General features: G+C 38.2%; 1 long non-coding RNA gene across 1 annotated transcript; it reads left to right on the plus strand.

The window, feature by feature from the left end:
- The first annotated feature begins 2577 nt into the window (after positions 1 to 2577).
- Positions 2578 to 15779, plus strand: LOC116075395. Its single transcript, XR_004112543.1, has 3 exons — positions 2578 to 2754; positions 14783 to 14934; positions 15683 to 15779. It is a non-coding gene; the product is annotated as an uncharacterized LOC116075395 (long non-coding RNA).
- The last annotated feature ends 3639 nt before the right edge of the window (positions 15780 to 19418 follow it).

Below are 19418 nucleotides of genomic sequence, written 5' to 3' on the forward strand. Positions count from 1 at the left end.
AAAGGTCAACAGCTGAAGGGTCCAAGTGAGGATGCCTCAGTTCCGTTTGGGAGAAGAAAACAATCACAAGGTGAGGGAGGGACCTGGTAAGGAAATGGGATGGGGCAGGGAGAGGGGAGCATGATTTGTTATTGGGTGAGGAAAAAGGACTGAAGGCCTGAGGGCCAACAGAAAGAATGCAAACAGGCAACCTCGGGAGGTAGGAGGTTGGGGAAACCCTCCAGAATGTACCAGAGACCTGGGAGGGAGACACTCTCTGGACTCAAAGGGAGGGACCTTAGATGAAATGCCCTGCAGTGGGGAGAGGGAACTTGTAGAGCCTACCCTTCAGCAGAAAGACTGAGCTTCAAGAGAGGGATGGGTTTGCAATCCTACAGTCAAAACTGAGACCCATAATTGTTCCTGTCTGGAGAATTTCAGGGATGGAAATAGAGAGGAGCTTGAGGAAAAGAAGGTCCAGTGACGGGCAGAAAGTGGGATCCAGCTCAAAGGGACCTCCCAAGGCCTGACACTATTACTGAGGATATGGAGTGCTCAAAAAAAGGGACCTAGCATGACTGCCCTCTGAAAGACCCAACAAGCAGCTGAAAGAGTCAGATGCAAATATTTGCACCCAACCAATGGTCAGAAACTGCTGACCCATGTGGCTGAATTAGGGGAAAGCTGGAAGAATCTGAGAAGGGCAATCCTGTAGGAGGGCCAGAAGTCTCAATTAACCCCTAAAATCAGACACTGGAACACCAACCAGGCAGCATATAGCAGCTGATAAGAGGCCCTCAACATATATACAGCAGAGTACTGAGGGGTTAGGGTTTAGTCAGAGAAGCTACACCTAACCCTCAAGAAACTGGAGGCCTCAGGGAGTTTAGAGGTCTGGTGGGGTGGGGTGGGGGATGGGGATATCCTCATGGAGGAGGTACAGCATGTGGAAAAGTTGGAGAGTGGACTGGGAGGGGAATAAAATCTACAGAATTAAATAAATAAATAAATAAATAAATAAATAAATATTAAAAGATTTAAAAAAGTAAATTGAAGGATAATCCCTATAGTGATTTCCTAAAGGGACTATGTAGTTAATTATATAATACTAATTTATAAAGACACTAGCAATTTAAATTTTATCCCTTGGCATCTAGGCAGGAGGAATAATAGAACATGTCCCTTACTTTTGGGATGGCAATTAGGGACAATTGTGTTGGTGTCCCCATACAATGAACACATAGTTCATATGAGAGACACTCAGATGTAATTCCTAAGAAAAGTACTGGAAGCATTTCCCTCCATAGATGACTAGAAACAGAGGTAGTCTTGATCCCAATAGTCATTTTACTGTGGTCCTTGTGTGATTGTGCTTATCTACACACCTTTGATCTGCTGTGGTCCTACATGTGCAGAATGTAAAACAGAAGGTTTTGTAGTGTGGCAGTATATTTATAACATGACTCCACTTTTGTTGTAATGGCCCAACACCTCCTGAAGTCTGCTTCCCACTATATTAAAATGAGCATGGGAATGGCAGGGTTCGCTTTTACTTTCCGATATGGGTTTGTAATGAACCCATTTGAATATTTGTTCTTTTTTGTTTTACATTAGGCTTCTCCATTTACTCATGAAAATCTCTTATGCAATCACTGGGAGCTCTCATTGAGTGCTTTAAGTATGATGTAACAAACAGCTTTTTCTCTCCTGATAGGATATGTGTCTTCTTACACTACATCTTACAAAGCATGCCTACAGCTTCTGTGCTATCACATATCCCAATAGGATCTACCACAATGGCTATTATGACATCTGCTTGAATGGGCCCTGTGACACTCACAGCTTTCTTCTCTGTTGGCATAGTTAAACTTATAGCTGCTATAATTCCCCTTTCCTCACTGCCTTGCAAGGACTGTAATTTCTCTTTGTAATTATGAACATAAACATCTTCTGGGACAGAGTAGCTTTGCAGTCTCTCTGGGAACTAGGCTTCTCTTTCTAGCTATTTTAAATATAAAACAGATATGATACCAAATTCTCCATTTTGGATACAAGGAATAAAATACTACAATTTGAGATATACCATTGTGTGATTTACATTTTTACCTTTTGCCAGAAAATGCTAAGACACAGTGACCCCCATTAAACCTTTTCTTATGATGTGTTTATTTACTACTGGTGATAGGTGATACAGATGACTAGGAGAGTGAAATTGGAGCCTATGGCCATTTGCAAAGGCTTCAATATGAGATATCAGGTGTCTGCCCACACGTGGTCATGACCTGAGCAGTACAATGATTCCACTTGGCATCTCTAGTCTTTATGATAAAATCAGAAATTGGATTATACCACTGTAAGGATATTCTCTAATCAGTCTATACCAATATGTATTAGAAATTAACTATCACAGGGGTTAGTTAGATAACTGAGGCTGCAAATACAACCTAGGTAGCCACTGTATTTTGTAAATAGTGTTTTATTGGAAAGTAGTTATGGATACTGACTTACATACTATTTATGGCTTTTTGGGCTTGCCATAATGGCAATATTGCCCAGGTTTATGAGTGTCTCAAAGCTAATAATATCTATTTTAGGGTTACTTAGAGAAATTTTGCTGACATAAACAAGGACATCACATCAGAAATGAAATACTAGGCACTTAAGAGACTAATCTTCCACAAACCTGCATGGACACCATTGAATGTACGTCATAAGAGCATGTCTACCGCAAGGAGAATTATTCCCATTTCAATTAGATCTCAAGGCACACTGAAGGTAAGCTCCATATTCCAGAAGCACCATATATTGCCTCCCAACCATCCATCTCCCTGTGAATAATAATTTATAGTACTGGATCTGCACATGTACTTAACTAGTAATACTTTTATTCATTCAATATACGTTAGAAAATGCATCCCGGGATGAGTGACTAAATCAGTTTTCTGGAAGGGAAAAGGTGCAAAGAAAAGAATCTCTGCTTTATAGCAGTTTTGTTTCTGCAGTAGCATGAGTGTACCCATCATGCCAGATTTCACGGGGCCAATTTGCCATGTCTAACTGTGCAGTTAGAAAGAGGGGCTGACATTGTTTATGTCAGAGCACATGACTCACCTTTGTATATTATCAAGTTACATGGTTGAAAGAATACTTGTGTGCAGCTTATTCTCATTTATCTTTAGTATTTCAGATGGGAATGTGATATTATATCATGATGTTTCATTGCTTATGTTACTGGTAAGTATACATCAGCAACTTTTACTCTGTACCTTTTATGAGTAATGTGTTCATTGTCAGTAAGTGTAATTCTTTTGGAAAACATATGTGGTTATATCAGTTAGCTATATCCCTGTAGTAATAGAGAAGAGTCCCTGGTAATAATAGAAAATAGTCATAGATATGAATGTGTTCAGCATGAGGACAGACTGCCAGCAAACCTTCTGCTCCAGCTTGTAGGTCTGTGAGTCTCATTGCTTCACATTCTTGCCCAGACATGGGGCTTTCAATCATTTAAGCCATTTAAAAAAAAATCTGTGTCATATAACATATTTTCCTTTATCAACAGTGGATTATTTTCAGATGTTTTTCAGTTATTTGACATTTTCTCCCTTTGCCTTTTTCTTTTATTTCTTGTATTTACAATACTGTGTAGTTGAAAGGCATATTGTGAGTATAAGAGGGTTTTTTTTATAGTTGTATGTACCTATTGAAATGGGTTTTAATGAGTGTTTGTCTTGCTTTTTGAGTTTATGAGTTAGTAGTGGAAACATAGAAAGTTTGTATTTAGGACAGTCCAAATCTTAAAATTTCACTTATGGATTTTGGTTTATTTATTATATTAAAAATGTTTCCTCTAAAACCATCTAAAAGCCCTAAGAGTTTATATTTTATCCATGTAATTTATATTTGTGTAAAGTATGAAGATGAGATCCAGATTTTTGCCACTTTTTAAAATAACCATTCTTCTTCATGGTACCAAAAATGCTATCTGTATAAAAAATTAGATGACAAACATCTGAGATCAGGTTTTGGACTGTCTTTTCTTTCCATGCCTAGTCATATTTCCTGTACCAACCCCACACCTTCACTATCGTAACAACCACAACCTTGTGACAGGCTTTCTATCTGGTACTGTAAGTTTCCAAGCTTTGTCTCCCTTTCAAGATGGCTACTTGGATATTCATGCTTTTCCACATCTGTCAGTTTGGATAAAAATAACTGCTGAATTAGTGGTTTGAACTTCATAATTTATAGATCAAGTTGAAGATAGTTGAATGATTTAAGGTATTGTATTTGTCTTCATTTCAATATTTAATTTTAGCATTTAGACTACCTGTCTTATCTTACTAGATTTACACATAGCATGTATTTGAGATACTATTTAAAATTCTATGACTTCCGAGTTCAACTGTTTACCACTAAAATATATAAATAGAAATGATTAAGATAGAACTGATAGACATAAATCATGTATGCCTTTTGTTTGTTTTGTTTTGTTTTGTCTGGTTGTGTTGGACAGGTTTTTAGTAAAATTTACATAGAAGCAATGATAGCAGCAATGCTTAACCTGTACCTAAGTTGAAGGAAACTGTTTTAGTATTTTACCTTTTTTTCCTCCATAAGCACATGAACTAAGACAAACCAAATCTCCATGAAACACATAGCATCAATTTACTCTTCAGTTGCCTATCCAGAACAGACACATTTAGGTTAGTCTAAAGTTTTAAAAGTTAAGGGGCTTTTATATTAAGAAAACAGACAAGGCCACAGAATCCACAAAGCAGCTGGGACAGGGTCTTTCCTGCCTCCATCGATGTCCAGGTGGTGCTCCTCTTCCATAGACCTCTGTGCACCTTTCCCTCTAGGGGAGAGATGGTCTCCAGGGAATGCTCTGACCCCAAGACTCAAGTGAGATCACTATTTTCTCTCTGGTGAATTTCTAAGGCTGGACCAGCCAGGAGGCACAGGCCGTAAAAGAGACAGAGCAGCTGGGAGAAGGTCCTTCCTACATCCATCTGCACCCAGGAGGGAAGGCTGATCTACAGCCCTCTGTGCACAGGTATTACCAGGCAATAGCTCATCTCACAGGAGTGCTGACACATGCTTACAGACTCACAGGAGAAACAAGCTCCAGCCAGAGACAGCAATAACATTTAACGCCAGAGATTACCAGATGGCAAAAGGCAAATGTAAGAAACTTACAAACAGAAACCAAGACTATTTGACATCATCAGAAACCAGTACTCCCACAATAGCAAGTGCTGGATACCCAACACACTGGAAAAGCAAAATTTGAATGTAAAATCATATCTCATGATGCCGATAGAGGACTTTAAGAAGGACATACATCACTACATTAAAGAAATACAAGAGAACACAGGTAAACAACTAGAATCCCTTAAAGAAGATTCACAAAAATCCTTTAAAGAATTACTGGAAAACACAACCAAACAGGTGAAGAAATCAAGCAAAAACATCCAATATCTAAAAATGGAAGTAAAAGCAATTAAGAAACCACAAATAGAGACAACTCTGGAGATAGAAAACATAAGAAAGAAGTCAGGAGCCATAGATTAAAACATCACCAACAGTATACAAGAGATAGAAGAGAGAATTTCAGATGTAGAAGATACTATAGAAAACATTGACATAACAGTCAAAGAAAATAAAAAATGAAAAAGGATCCTAACCTAAAACATCCAGGAAATCCAGGACACAATGAGAAGACCAAACCTAAGGATAATAGGTATAGAAGAGAGTGAAGACTTCCAATTTAAAGGGCCAGCAAATATGTTCAACAAAATTATAGAAGAAAACTTCCCTAACCCAAAGAAAGAGATGCCCATGAACATACAAGAAGCCTACAGAACTCCAAATAGTTTGGACTAGAAAAGAAATTCTCCTTGTCACATAATAAACAAAACTCCAAATGCACAAAACAAAGAAAGAGTATTAAAAGCAGTGAAGGATAAAACTCAAGTAACATATAAAGGCAGGCCCATCAGAATTACACCAGACTTCTCGCCAGAGACTATGAAAGTCAGAAGATCCTGGGCTGATGTCATACAGACCCTAAAAGAACACAAATGCCAGCCCAGGCTACTATACCCAGCAAAATTCTCAATTACCATAGATGGAGAAAACAGATATTCCATGACAAAACCAAATTTACACAATATATTTCTACAAATCCAGCCTTTAAAGGGATAATAAATGGTAAACTGCAACACAAGGAAGGAAACTATATCCTATAAAAAGCAAGAAAGTAATCTTCCAACAAAACTAAAAGAAGGTAACCACATGAACAGAATTCCAACTCTAAAAACAAAAGTAACAGGAAGCAACAATTAGTTTTCCTTAATATCTATTAATATCAATGGACTCAATTACCCCCCAAAAGACATAGACTAATAGACTGGCTATGTAAACAGGACCCAATATTTTGTTGCAAACAGGAAACTCACATCAATGACAAAGACAGACACTACCTCAGAGTAAAAGGCTGGAAAACAATTTTCCAAGCAAATGGTCCCAAGAAACAAGCTGAAGTAGCCATTCGGATAAGGAATAAAATCGACTTTCAACCTAAAGTGATCAAAAAAAAGAAGGAGGGACACTTCATATTCATCAAAGGTAAAACCTACCAAGATGAAGTCTTAATTCTGAACCTCTATGCTTCAAATGCAAGGGCATCTACATTCATAAAAGAAACTTTACTGAAGCTCAAAGCACACATTGCACTGCAAACAATAATAATGGGAGACTTCAACACCCAACTCTCTGCAAAGGACAGAATATGGAAACAGAAACTAAACAGAAACACAGTGAAACTAACAGAAGTTATGAACTAAATGGATTTAACAGATATTTACAGAACATTTCATCATAAAACAAAAGGATATACCTTCTTAGCACCTCATGGTACCAAAATTGACCATATAATTGGTCACAAATCAGGCCTCAACAGATACAAGAAGATTGAAATAATTCCTTGTATCCTATCAGATCACCATGGACTAAGGCTGCTCCTCAATAACAACATAAACAATAGAATGCCCACATACACGTGGAAGCTTGACAACACTCTACTCAATGATAACTTGGTCAAGGGAGAAGTAAAGAAATTAAAGACTTTTTGGTGTTTAATAAAAATGAAGCCACAATATACCCAAACTTATGGAACACAATGAAAGCAGACCTAATAGGAAATCTCGTAGCTCTGAGAGTCTCCATAGAGATACTGGAGAGAGCATACACCAGCAATTTGACAGCATGTCTGAAAGCTCTAGAACAAAGAGAAGCAAATTCACCCAAGAAGAGTAGAAGGCAGGAAATAATCAAACACAGGGCTGAAATCAACAAACTGGAAAGAAAAAGAACTATACAAAGAATCAACCAAACCAGGAGCTGGTTCTTTGAGAAAATAAACAAAATAGATAAACCCTTAGCCAGACTAACTAGAGGGCACAGAGACAATATCCTAGTTAACAAGAGCAGAAATGAAAAGGGAGACATAACAACAGAAACTGAGGAAATCCAAAAAGTTATGAGATCCTACTACAAAAGCCTATACTCAACAAAACTGGAAAATCTGGATGAAATCGAGAATTTTCTAGACAAATACCAGGTACCAAAATTAAATCAAGATCAGGTAAATGAACTAAACAGTTCCGTATCCCTTACCGAAACAGAAATATTCTTTAATAGTTTCCAAAAAAAGCCCAGGACCAGATGGGTTTAGTGCAGAATTTTATCAGACCTTCAAAGAAGACCTAATACCAATACGCCTCAAACTAATCTACAAAATAGAAACAGAAGTACTCTAGCCAATTCATTCTATGAAGCCACAATTACTCTGATACCTAAACCACACAAAGACCCAAGAAAGAAAGAAAACTTCAGACCAGTTTCCCTTATGAATATCAATGCAAAAATACTCAATAAAATTCTTGCAAACTGAATTCAAGAACACATCAAAACAATCATTCATCATGATCAAATAGGCTTCAGCCCAGGGATGCAGGGATGGTTCAATATATGGAAATCCATCAATGTAATCCATTATTTATACAAACTCAAAGAAAAATAAAACATATGATCATCTCACTAGATGCTGAGAAAGCATTTGACAAAATCCAACACCCATTCATGATAAAAGTCTTGGAAAGTTCTGGAATTCAGGGCCCATACCTAACATAGTAAAAGCAATATACAGAAACCCAGTAGCCAACATCAAACTAAATGGAGAGAAACTTGAAGCAATCCCACTAAAATCAGGGACTAGACAAGGCTGCTCACTCTCTCCCTACGTATTCAATATTGTACTTGAAGTCCTAGCTAGGGCAATTAGATAACCAAAGGATATCAAAGGGATACAAATCGGAAAAGACGAAGTTAAATTATCACTATTTGCAGATGATATGATAATATACTTAAGTAACACAAAAATTCCACCAGAGAGCTCCTAAACCTGATAAACAACTTCAGCAAAGTAGCTGGATATAAAATTAATGCAAGCAAATCAGTGGCCTTCCTCTACACAAAGGATAAACAGGCTGAGAAAAAAATTAGGGAAACAACATCCTTCACAATAGTCACAAATAATAAAAATTACCTTGGTGTGACTCTTGCTAAGCAAGTGAAAGATATGTATAAGAAGAACTTCAAGTCTCTGAAGAACGAAATTGAAGAAGATCTCAGAAGATGGAAAGACCTCCCATGCTCATGGTTTGGCAGGATTAATACAGTAAGATTGGCCATCTTGCTGAAAGCAATCTACAGATTCAATGCAATCCCCATTAAAATTCCAACTAAATTCTTTACAGAGTTGGAAAGAGCAATTTGCAAATTCATCTGGAATAACAAAAAACTTAGGATAGAGAAAACTATTCTCAACAATAAAAGAACTTCTGGTAGTGTCACCATTCCTGACTTTAAGCTGTACTATAGAGCAATTGTGATAAAAACAAACAAACAAACAAACAAAAAACCCCAAACTACATGGTATTTGTAGAGTGACAGGCAGGTGGGTCAATGGAATAGAATTGAAGACCCAGAAATGAATCCACATACCTATGGTGACTTGATCTTTGACAAAGGAGCTAAAACAAAAAAGTGGAACAAAGAGAACAATTTCAACAAGTGGTGCTGGCTCAACTGGCAGTTTGCATGTAGAAGAATGCAAATTGATCTATTTCTATCTCCTTGTACAAAGCTCAAGTCCAAGTGGATCAAGGACCTCTACATAAAATCAGATACACTGAAACTAACAGAAATGAAAGTGGGGAAGAGCCTACAGCACATGGGCACAGGGGAAAATTTCCTGAACAAAACACCAATAGCTTATGCTCTAAGATCAGGAATTGACAAATGGGACCTCATAAAGTTGCAGAGCTTCTGTAAGGCAAAGGACACTGCCAATAGGACAAAATGGCCATCAACAGATTGAGAAAAGATCTTTACCAATCCTATATCTGATTGAGGGTTAATATGCAATATATAAAAAGGATTCAGTGCAATGCAATGCACAACAGAGACTGCATACACAAGCCCTTGTCTCTCCTGTTTAAGCATCAGGTGACAAAAATACAATGGAAGGAACTAAGAGAGTTATATTCATGCTGGAACAAAAAGAGGAAGTTCCTATCATTTTGACAAAGAAAGGAAGAGTCTGGGTAGAGTTAGATGAGGGAACTGAGGTAGAAATTTCTGATTTCTTTACCAACTGTGTTGTATCACATGATGTTTTTAGAAGCTGTCTTGTGAGAGGGCATGTGACATTTTGCTGAAAACAGACACTTGAGAGAAAGACTATAAACCCACAGACAGAGGGTTATCTTGTATTGGCACACTATGAAGTGTAACACTTTGCTGGCCTTTGCTGGTCTTCATTGATCTTTAGTTCATAGAGAGATGCACATCAAAGAACTTCTCATGGTATTCCAGCTGTTTCTGCGCTTCAACTGACTCTGTAGATGTGGCTAAAGTTTGCTGTTTCTGCTAGATCGAACTGCTGGTACTGGTTCTTGTTTGGTGTTTGCTACCGAACTGGACTGCTGCGATTCAGACAACAAAGTGTGGGATTGTGCCCAGGAACTACTTCTAAATAGGTCCACAACACCCTTTTCCTATTAATCTTCCTTTACCCTTACCTCTGGTCAGTGGTTTAGAAGAGAGGTTGATTTTCTTTTTCAAGACAGGATTTCTCTATGTAGCCCTGGCTGTCCTGGAATTCACTCTATAGACCAGGCTGGCCTCGAACTCAGAAATCCACCTGCCTCTGCCTCACAAGTGCTGGGATTAGAGGTGTTCTCCACCACTGCCCAGCATGGAGGTTGAATTTTTCAAGAACCATAAATAAAGTAGGTTTTGAAAATCTAATCCTGCAGGGTACTCTGTTCTGTAAAATTGCCTTTCTCTTTGTAAGAATGACTGATAACTTTTTACTTTAATTCCCTTGTAATGAATCAGACAACATTCATGAATCCTTGTAAACAATACAATATGGACAAATAAGCTGTTTTCACAAAATAAGCAATACATATGTCACATAGAGAATAATTAGCAATCATTAAGCCATTGTAAGTAGGGAACACAGTTTTGGAAATTGTGAGTGATAATTTAGCTTCAACTGAACAGGTAAAGCTGTGTTCTCACAGTCTGACTCTAAGACAATTTCAGTGTTATTAAGCTGGCTCTAACATCTGAAGCACATGACAATATATTTGGAAGCAGCTGCTATAACATATTTCTAAGCCCCTGGAATTCTTTCATACTCAAAAGGCCACATGTCATCTAGAAACTATTTATTCCAATGAAGCTATTCTAGAAACATATATCCTAGTTCATGCATGGAAGAATCCAGATGAATTTCACTCAACAGTTGGTTGAGTGAAAGTTTGAACTTTATGTTCACCAATATAAAGCAGATTAAAAACTTAAAACCTGACGTTATGCATACAAAATTTCCCTTCTCTTATCATAAAAAATTGCATAAATTTCCCATGTGAAAAAAATATTCACAAAGTCACAGGCTAGGGCACAGATGGACCAGCATAAAGTTATCATTACAAGTCAGTAAAAGAATTTCATTTCTGAATTTTGACACCTCACAGTTAAAAGCTAAAACTTTATAAATGCATTCAAAAATCAATAATATCAGTGACATATTATGATTCTTGAGTGACTAAATGGAAGAAACAGATATTTTTACCTTTTTAAGGACACATGATTAAATTATGTCCACTGGATATTTCTAAAGTCAATGATACAATGATACACACATGGCCTCGGCAAGTAATGGTTATTCTCTTTTGAATTAAGAGTGAGGCGTTCGGGACACTATAACTCAGTATTTGTGTTGACTTTTCTAATTCTGTTACTTCTTCTCCCTCTTTTGTGCTTTTACAGTTTTTTCTACCAGTGTGGAAAGCTGGAGTTAGACTTCTCCTCTAATTAACATTCTGTTGGGAGGTTAGTCCATTTACAATTATTTTCTCTTTACTGTTCCAAGAAAACATTAATTTGTAGGGGATGAGGATAACTGGAACAGTTGTTTAACTTCTGGGTGTATCAGAATGAACTGGCCCAAGATTACCCAATCAGCTTTATTCCTAGGATGCCAAGAAGTATTCACAAACACACATTTACATATATTGATAAAATTATGAAATACACCAAGCATTGAGAACCATGAGCTGGTGTGGAAAAGACCTTCATGGTATTGCTATAAGTCCCCCCTCAGTGTCCTTCACTTCATATTGACTTCCAAGAACACAGGAACTTGATGCCAGAGGAAGGATAAATGATTCCTGGTTTAATCCAAGAACCAAGCTGATCTCTCCCAGGTGTCAGTGTGTTGGGTGCCATTTTGTCTACTTCTGTGAAAGTGTGCGTGCCCGGCAGACTCAAGGCGAGTCAGGGTCTGCTGGCAGATTTCCTGGCCTGATGATGCAGGGAACAATAAGAGGAGATCCATCTGAGGCTCAATCTGGGGGGCTTATAAATGAGAGTCAATTTTGATGAAGGAAAAACTTTAAAACAATCATCATCTGATTGATATCTGTTATTAAGTCTTATGTAAAAGAAGAACTCATTCAATGGTGTTGGAAGAACCTCTTTGAACATGTTCATGACAGTCTTGTCCTCATTTGAAATGACCATGTCCCAGTAGGAAGATTTTTAAGCTCTAAAGTTATACCTGAATCATGCTTGTTACAAAATCTTGCCCTCTTGCCTCCCTCTATTGAATTCTGACTAGAAATTTGATTTCTAATGGTTGATTAATAAGCAACAGACAATAAGTTTCATTTTGTGATTTTGGAAGCATACCAAGAGTTGGTTCAAAGAAATGACAAAACCCCACCTACTCATGCCTGTTGACATGCTTGACAACACCGTGAGGATGCTTCTGCTGACAGAGCCATATGGGTCTCAGACCAGCCAGCCATGTAGCCTTCTGCTAATGTCATGACTTAAATGGGTTCTACTTCTTTGTTTGACACTCACAGCTTTCATTTAGCCACTTCATTAATACCCTGCACAACAAGTAAACTAGTAAAGCACTGCTGGCTATGAGCACAGGAATTTCTTCAGGCTTAGTCCCATGAGCACTTGCAATGTTGTTTTTGGGTAACTATCACCATTAGAGATCTATAAGTATGAAGACAGAATCTGGAAAGTTATTTCAAGATACTTCCTAGTGTCTCAGCATCCAGAGCAGATTTTGTTCTTTGTCTTAGAAGTTCTGCACAGGTGTCTGTTGTCTCAAACAAATGAACATGAGGCACATTTACATTTATCTAATTAAAGGTCTCCTTTGCCAAGAAGCAGTGTTAGTCAGCTATCAAATCCAGAGGCCTGGAATTGAAAGGTAGTAATTTCAGCATAGGTCAGGAGTGAAGCTATCTTTAAGACCTTGGGAAATATGTAAAAGCAGTGGGGAATCACAAAATGGAGGAGGGTCTGTGCCAGAAGTATCCAGAGAGCAGCCACAGTCATCCCAAGTAGGACATGAATACAAAGCCCAGACGGTCCTGTTGGAGAGATGCCAAGGGAGATAGCTGGACGTCAGAGATACCAGCAAGGGGTCAGCGGACTGGAGGTAGAGATAAGACTGACTTGCTGCTTCTGGAATTTCTCTGGTCAGCTGCTAAGGATGTGGCTCTTGTTCTGTCTGACATCTGCAAGACACCATATAATTCTCTCACACTGCTTTCTCACATCAGCAGACACATGGAGATTAAAGCATGGAGTGCACATTCAGATCAGTTATTTTTAAGTTTCATTTTCTAAACTGGATGTTCACTTTGTATATGGAAAATAGATAGTATGAATTATGCAAATCTCTCAAGAAGAACTCTAGTTAGAAATTCTGCTTTGCAGTAGCCAATATAGAAATTATATAAATATAAAATCACATGGCTGAGGTTTTATATTCTATATTTTTTTAAATGTGGAAATTGAAACTGACAGAGTGAAATGGTCACTAAAGCAGGCAGGGGTCATAATTCTGGGATTCTAATTTTGTTCCAGCACAAGTGTAAACTTAGATAAATATGACAGCTTTTTCAACCATAGTCCTTCTTTGCTAAAGGTGCCCAATTTTTATAAGCTAGTTAGACATTTGGCAGGAAGCAAATGCTTTGATAAAGTGTGAAAATATCTTTATATCTTTCAAAATCTCTTTCAACCTTAAGCTTTTCTGTTTGTAAAGAAGCTAGGGGGTAGCAATGTGGTCTAGGGGGCAGAAAGAGCGTTTGCTATGAAGCTCAAATACAGCATGGCAGCACATACTGTAACCTCAGTGCTAGGGGAAGGGTGTCCAGGGACTTACTGGATTTCTGGTCCTAACCAGCGAGATTCAGGTTCATTGAGAGGGTTCTCAAGAACTAAGATTGGCAGTAATCAGAGAGGACATTTAAAATTAAACGTTAGAGCTTCCATGTTGGTGTGTGTACAAATACATGGAAACACATACACGCGCACACACACAAACACACACACACACACACACACACACACACACACACACACAGAGAGAGAGAGAGAGAGAGAGAGAGAGAGAGAGAGAGAGAGAGAGCAGATAATTATAAAAAAAATCCCTTGTTTCACCCTCTTATAAGCAATGGCCCTGTGGTGACCACTTGCATGGGTGATGGAGGAGAACATCTCTGTTCCTAATAACCTACTTTGTAGTAGCAAAATAGCGGTCGTATAGTGGACTTATCCTGTTGCATTCCCAGTACCATCCTTTTCTCCCTACTTAACCCAGCTCTTGATTTGACAGTTGATTAAGTTTAAGTCATATTAATGTCTCATTCATTTTTATAACTGCAGTGGTTTATATAATAGCTGCTTTGGTAACTAAATCCATCCTGGAATATAGACTCCTGTCTGCTTGGCTTGGTATAGGATAAGAACTACAACATGATGAGAGATGTAGGAGCTATTTATTATCACCCAGAAGAAAACAGCACCAAGGCGTAGATCCTGGTGACATACTTTAGGTCCACAATAAAATAACCATCTCATTTATCCAGCCCACAGGCATTCTTATAATTCTAACACTGCTTCCACCATCCTCAGCTGCAGTCTATAGTTTATTGTCCTGCATCCTATTCAAAGGTAAGACCAAAACCTTAGAAATGGAAGCTGTCTCCTGCCTGTGCACAACTACAAATGGTATTTATTAAATTATATGTCATTAGGAACAAATCTACCTTGGAAGGACTGTTTACACATTACTGGCTATGTTTTATTTATTCCAGTTTTTAAAATTTGATGAATGTTTACTTATTGACCACAGGTGGCAGTACAATGAAGAAAAGGAGCAAGAAACATCACATTCCTTCCTGAGTTCTGATAGATGATTCCGGGTATGCTCCGAGCACTCTGACAAGGTCCCAATGTGCTGACCAGAGGCCACCTTTATACATACAGAAGTAATACATATATTAGGTGAACTGATTTTTTTTTAATATCTTAATGAAATGAAAGAAGCTTCTAAAAGGAAAGAGAAAGAGCCTGCATCTACTCACAGGAGGGCTTTATGAGGGCTTGTCTCTAGGAGGGGGACTTTTGTGTGATCTAGAAAAATAGACTTTAGATAAGGAAGAAAAGTCCTAGGGGAGCAGAGAGGGGAGGAAAAGCATGTTTTGGCCATAGAATTAGATGTGCCAACCTGTTTCAGGCAAAGGTGTAAATTTAGGAACAGTGATATTTAACTTCACCACCCAGAATGCCAATACACAAGTCCACACTTGTTCTTTATTAAAAGCATAGTGTGGAAGAAAGACTTGTACAATCTGTTTGCACCTCATCTGTTCACAAAGGCAACAGGATTCCATATAAGTGCTGTGAGGGAAACTTAGCATTGTTGGTGCTTGCTTAAGTTTGTTGAAAAAATGTTCCACCTGTCATATAGCTGGTCTATTTCAGCTAGGTCTTGAATCAACATATAAATAAGGAAAACGGGAGACCCAAGGGGGAAGAAAGTTCTAGCCATTATAGATAGACAAGGGTTTTCCTTAAAGAAGTATAAGATGAGAAAAGAAAAAGAGTGTTGAAAACTTAGGAAGGTTTAAGGGTTATAAAGCACTTTCCTTTTAGCATGTTATTCTTGGACCTGGGCCATTTTCACAGTGACCATGGGGGTTTTATGTTTGTCTTAATTCATTGGTGATTTATTTTATGACTCTTAATCCAGGAAATGCCACATACAAAGTCCACTGAAGAAATTTTCCAATTTAAATATACAAGACAAAATAAAAAATCGTTCATTTCTTGGCATCCTGAGTCCCACAAAAAGCTTGTTCCAGAGCTGAGCACAGCATCACTGAACACTGTTCTTAAACAGGCAGAGGAGAGAGCATGATCTGAAGGCAAGTATTGAAATGAGCTTTATTTCGAACACATTATGATGCACTTTCCACTAACATAATGTGCCTTACGGACTTCTACACTATACCAGAAGTCACTGCTGGTTCCACAGCTGGGAGAATACCCCAGGTTCCTTCTTGAGATGGAATTTTTGTGAGCACATTAAATGTAACTTGCCTTTAGTGGTACTGACGCTTGACATTAGTCTCTCCACTGAATTCCTGCATTGTGAATGTCCCTTGGGCACCTGGACGGATGCTCATTTCTTTTTTTGTTTTGCTTTTGTTTTTGTTTTTATTAGATATTGTCTTTATTTACATGTCATATGATTTTTCCTTTCCCAGTTTCCCCTCAAAAGAAAAAAAAAACAAGAACAAACCCCTGTTGCCTCCCCACTCCCCATGCTTGCCACTCCATCCTCTCCCACTTATTGGCCCTGGCATTCCCCTACTCTGGGGCACAGAACCTTCACAGGGCCAAGGGCCTCTCCTCCCATTGGTGACCGACTTTGCAATCCTCTACTATACACATACTGCCAGACCAATCAGTCCCACCATGTGTACTCCTTGGTTGGTAGTTGAGTTCCTGGGAGCTCTGAGGATACTACTTAGTTCATATTGTTGTTCATCCTATGGGGCTGCAAACCCTTCAACTCCTTTGGTCCTTTCTCTAACTACTTCATTGGGGACCCTGTACTCAGTCCAATGGATGGCTATGAGCCTCTACTTCTGTATTAGTCAGGTACTGTCAGAGCCTCTCAGGAGACAGCTATATCAGGCTGGATTGCCCTTCCTTCAGTTTCTGCTCCATAGTTAGTCTCTGCAACTCCTTCTGTGGGTATTTTGTTCCCTCTTTTAAGAAGGAATGAAGTGTACACATTTTGATCTTCCTTTTTCTTGAGTTTCTTGTGGTTTGTGGGTTGTTCGTCCTGTATTCAGAACTTCTGGGCTAACAACCACTTGTCAGAGAGTGCATACCATGTATGTTCTTTTGTGATTGTGTTACCTTACTCAGGATGATATTCTCCAGATCCACTCATGTCCCTAAGAATTTTATACATTCATGGTTTTTAATAGCTGAGTAGATTGTGTAGATGTACCACAATTTCTGTATCCATTCCTCTGTTGAGGGACATCTGGGTTGTTTCTAGTTTCTGGCTATTATAAATAAGGCTGCTATGAACATGGTAGAGCTTGTGTACTTATTACATGTTAGAACATCTTCTGGGCATGTGCCCAGGAGTGGTATAGCTGGGTCTTCCAGTAGAGCTATGTCCAGTTTCGGGAGGAACTGCCAAACTGATTTCCAGAGTGGTTGTATCAGCTTGCAATCCCACCAGCAATGGAGTGTTCCTCTTTCTCCATAACCTCTCCAGCAACTGCTGTTAACTGAGTTTTTTATCTTAGCCAATCTGCCTGGTGTAAGGTGGAATCTCAGAGTTCTATTTATTTGCATTTCCCTGATGACTAAGGATGCTGAACATTTCTTTAGGTGCTTCTCAGTCATTTGATATTCATCAATTGAGAATTCTTTGTTTAGCTCTGTACCCCATTTTTTAATAGGGTTATTTGGTTCTCTGGAGTCTAACTTCTTGAGTTCTTTGTAGACATTGGATATTAGCCCTCTATCAGATATAGGGTTGGTAAAGATCTTTTCCCAATTTGTTGATTGCCGTTTTGTCCTGTTGACAGTGTCTTTTGCCTTACAGAAGCTTTGCAACTTTATGAGGTTCCATTTGTCAATTCTGGATCTTAGAGCATATTGGCATTCGGTTCAGGAAATTTTCCCCTGTGCCTATGAGCTAGAGGCTCTTCCCCACTTTATTTTCTATTAGTTTCAGTGTATCTGGTTTGATGTGAAGGTCCCTGATCCACTTGGACTTGAGCTTTGTACAAGGAGACAGGAATGGATTGATTTGCATTCTTCTACATACTAACTGCTAGTTGAGTCAGCACCATTTGTTGAAAATGCTGTCTTTTTTCCATTGTACAGTTTTAGATGCTTTGCCAAAGATCAAGGGACCATAGGTATGTGGGTTCAATTCTGGGTCTTCAATTCTGTTCCATAGATCTACCTGCCTGTCACTGTACCAATACCATGCAGTTTTTAGTCACAATTGCTCTGTAGTACAGCATAAGGCCCGGGACAGTGATTCCACCAGTGGTTCCTTTATTGTTGAGAATAGTTTTGGCTGTCCTGGGTTTTTTTGTTCCAGATGAATTTGCAAATTGCTCTTTCTAAGTCTGTGAAGAATTGAGTTGGAATTTTGATGGGGATTGCATTGAATCCATAGATTGCCTTTGGTAAGATGGTCATTTTTACTATATTAATCCTGGCAATCCATGAGCATTGGAGATCTTTCCATCATCTGAGATCTTCTTCAATTTCCTTCTTTAGAAACTTGAAGTTCTTGTCAAACAGATCTTTTACTTGCTTAGGTAGAGTTACACCAAGGTATTTTATGTTATTTGTAACTATTGTGAAGAGTGTTGTTTCCCTAATTTCTTTCTCTGCCTGTTTATCCTTTGTGTAGAGGAAGGCCTCTGATTTGCTTGAGTTAATTTTATATCCAGCTACTTTGCTGAATTTATCAGGTTTAGGAGGTCGCTGGTGGAATTTTTGGGGTCACTTAAGTATACTATCATATCATCAGCAAATAGTGATAATTTGACTTCTTCCATTCCAATTTGTATCCCTTTGATCTCCTTTTGTTGTCTAATTGCTCTGGCTAGGACTTCAAGTACAATATTGAATAGGTAGGGAGAGAGTGGGCAATCTTGTCTATGCCCTGATTTTAGTGGGATTGCTTCAAGTTTCTCTCCATTTAGTTTGATGTTGGCTACTGGGTTTCTGTATATTGCTTTTACTATATTTAAGTATGAGCCTTGAATTCCTGATCTTTCCAAGACTTTTATCATGAAGGGATGTTGGATTTTGTCAAATGCTTTCTCAGCATCTAATGAGATGATTATATGGTATTTTTCTTTGAGTTTGTTTATATAGTGAATTATGTTGATGGATTTCCATATATTGAACCATCCCTGCAACCCTGGGATGAAGCCGACTTGATTATGGTGGATGATCGTTTTGATGTGTTCTTTGATTCAGTTTGCAAGAATTTTATTGAGTATTTTTGCATTGATATTCATAAGGGAAATTGGTCTGAAGTTTTCTTTCTTTGTTAGGTCTTTGTGTGGTTTAGGTATAAGAGTAATTGTGGCTTCATAGAACGAATTGCGTAGAGTACCTTCTGTTTCTATTTTATGGAATAGTTTGAAGAATATTAGTACTAGGTCTTCTTTGAATGTCTGATAAAACTCTGCACTAAACCCATCTGGTCCTGGTCATTTTTTTGGTTGAGAGACTATTAATGACAGTTTCTATTTCATTAGCAGATATGGGAGTATTTAGATGGTTGATCTGATCTTGATTTAATTTTGGTACCTGGTATCTGTCTAGAAAATTGTCCATTTCATGCAGGTTTTCCAGTTTTTTTTGAGTATAGGCTTTTGTAGTAGGATCTCATGATTTTTTGGGTTTCCTCAGTGTCTGTTGTTATGTCT

The sequence above is a fragment of the Mastomys coucha genome, unplaced genomic scaffold, assembly GCF_008632895.1.
Source record: "Mastomys coucha isolate ucsf_1 unplaced genomic scaffold, UCSF_Mcou_1 pScaffold3, whole genome shotgun sequence".
NCBI classification, from domain to species: Eukaryota; Metazoa; Chordata; class Mammalia; order Rodentia; family Muridae; genus Mastomys; species Mastomys coucha.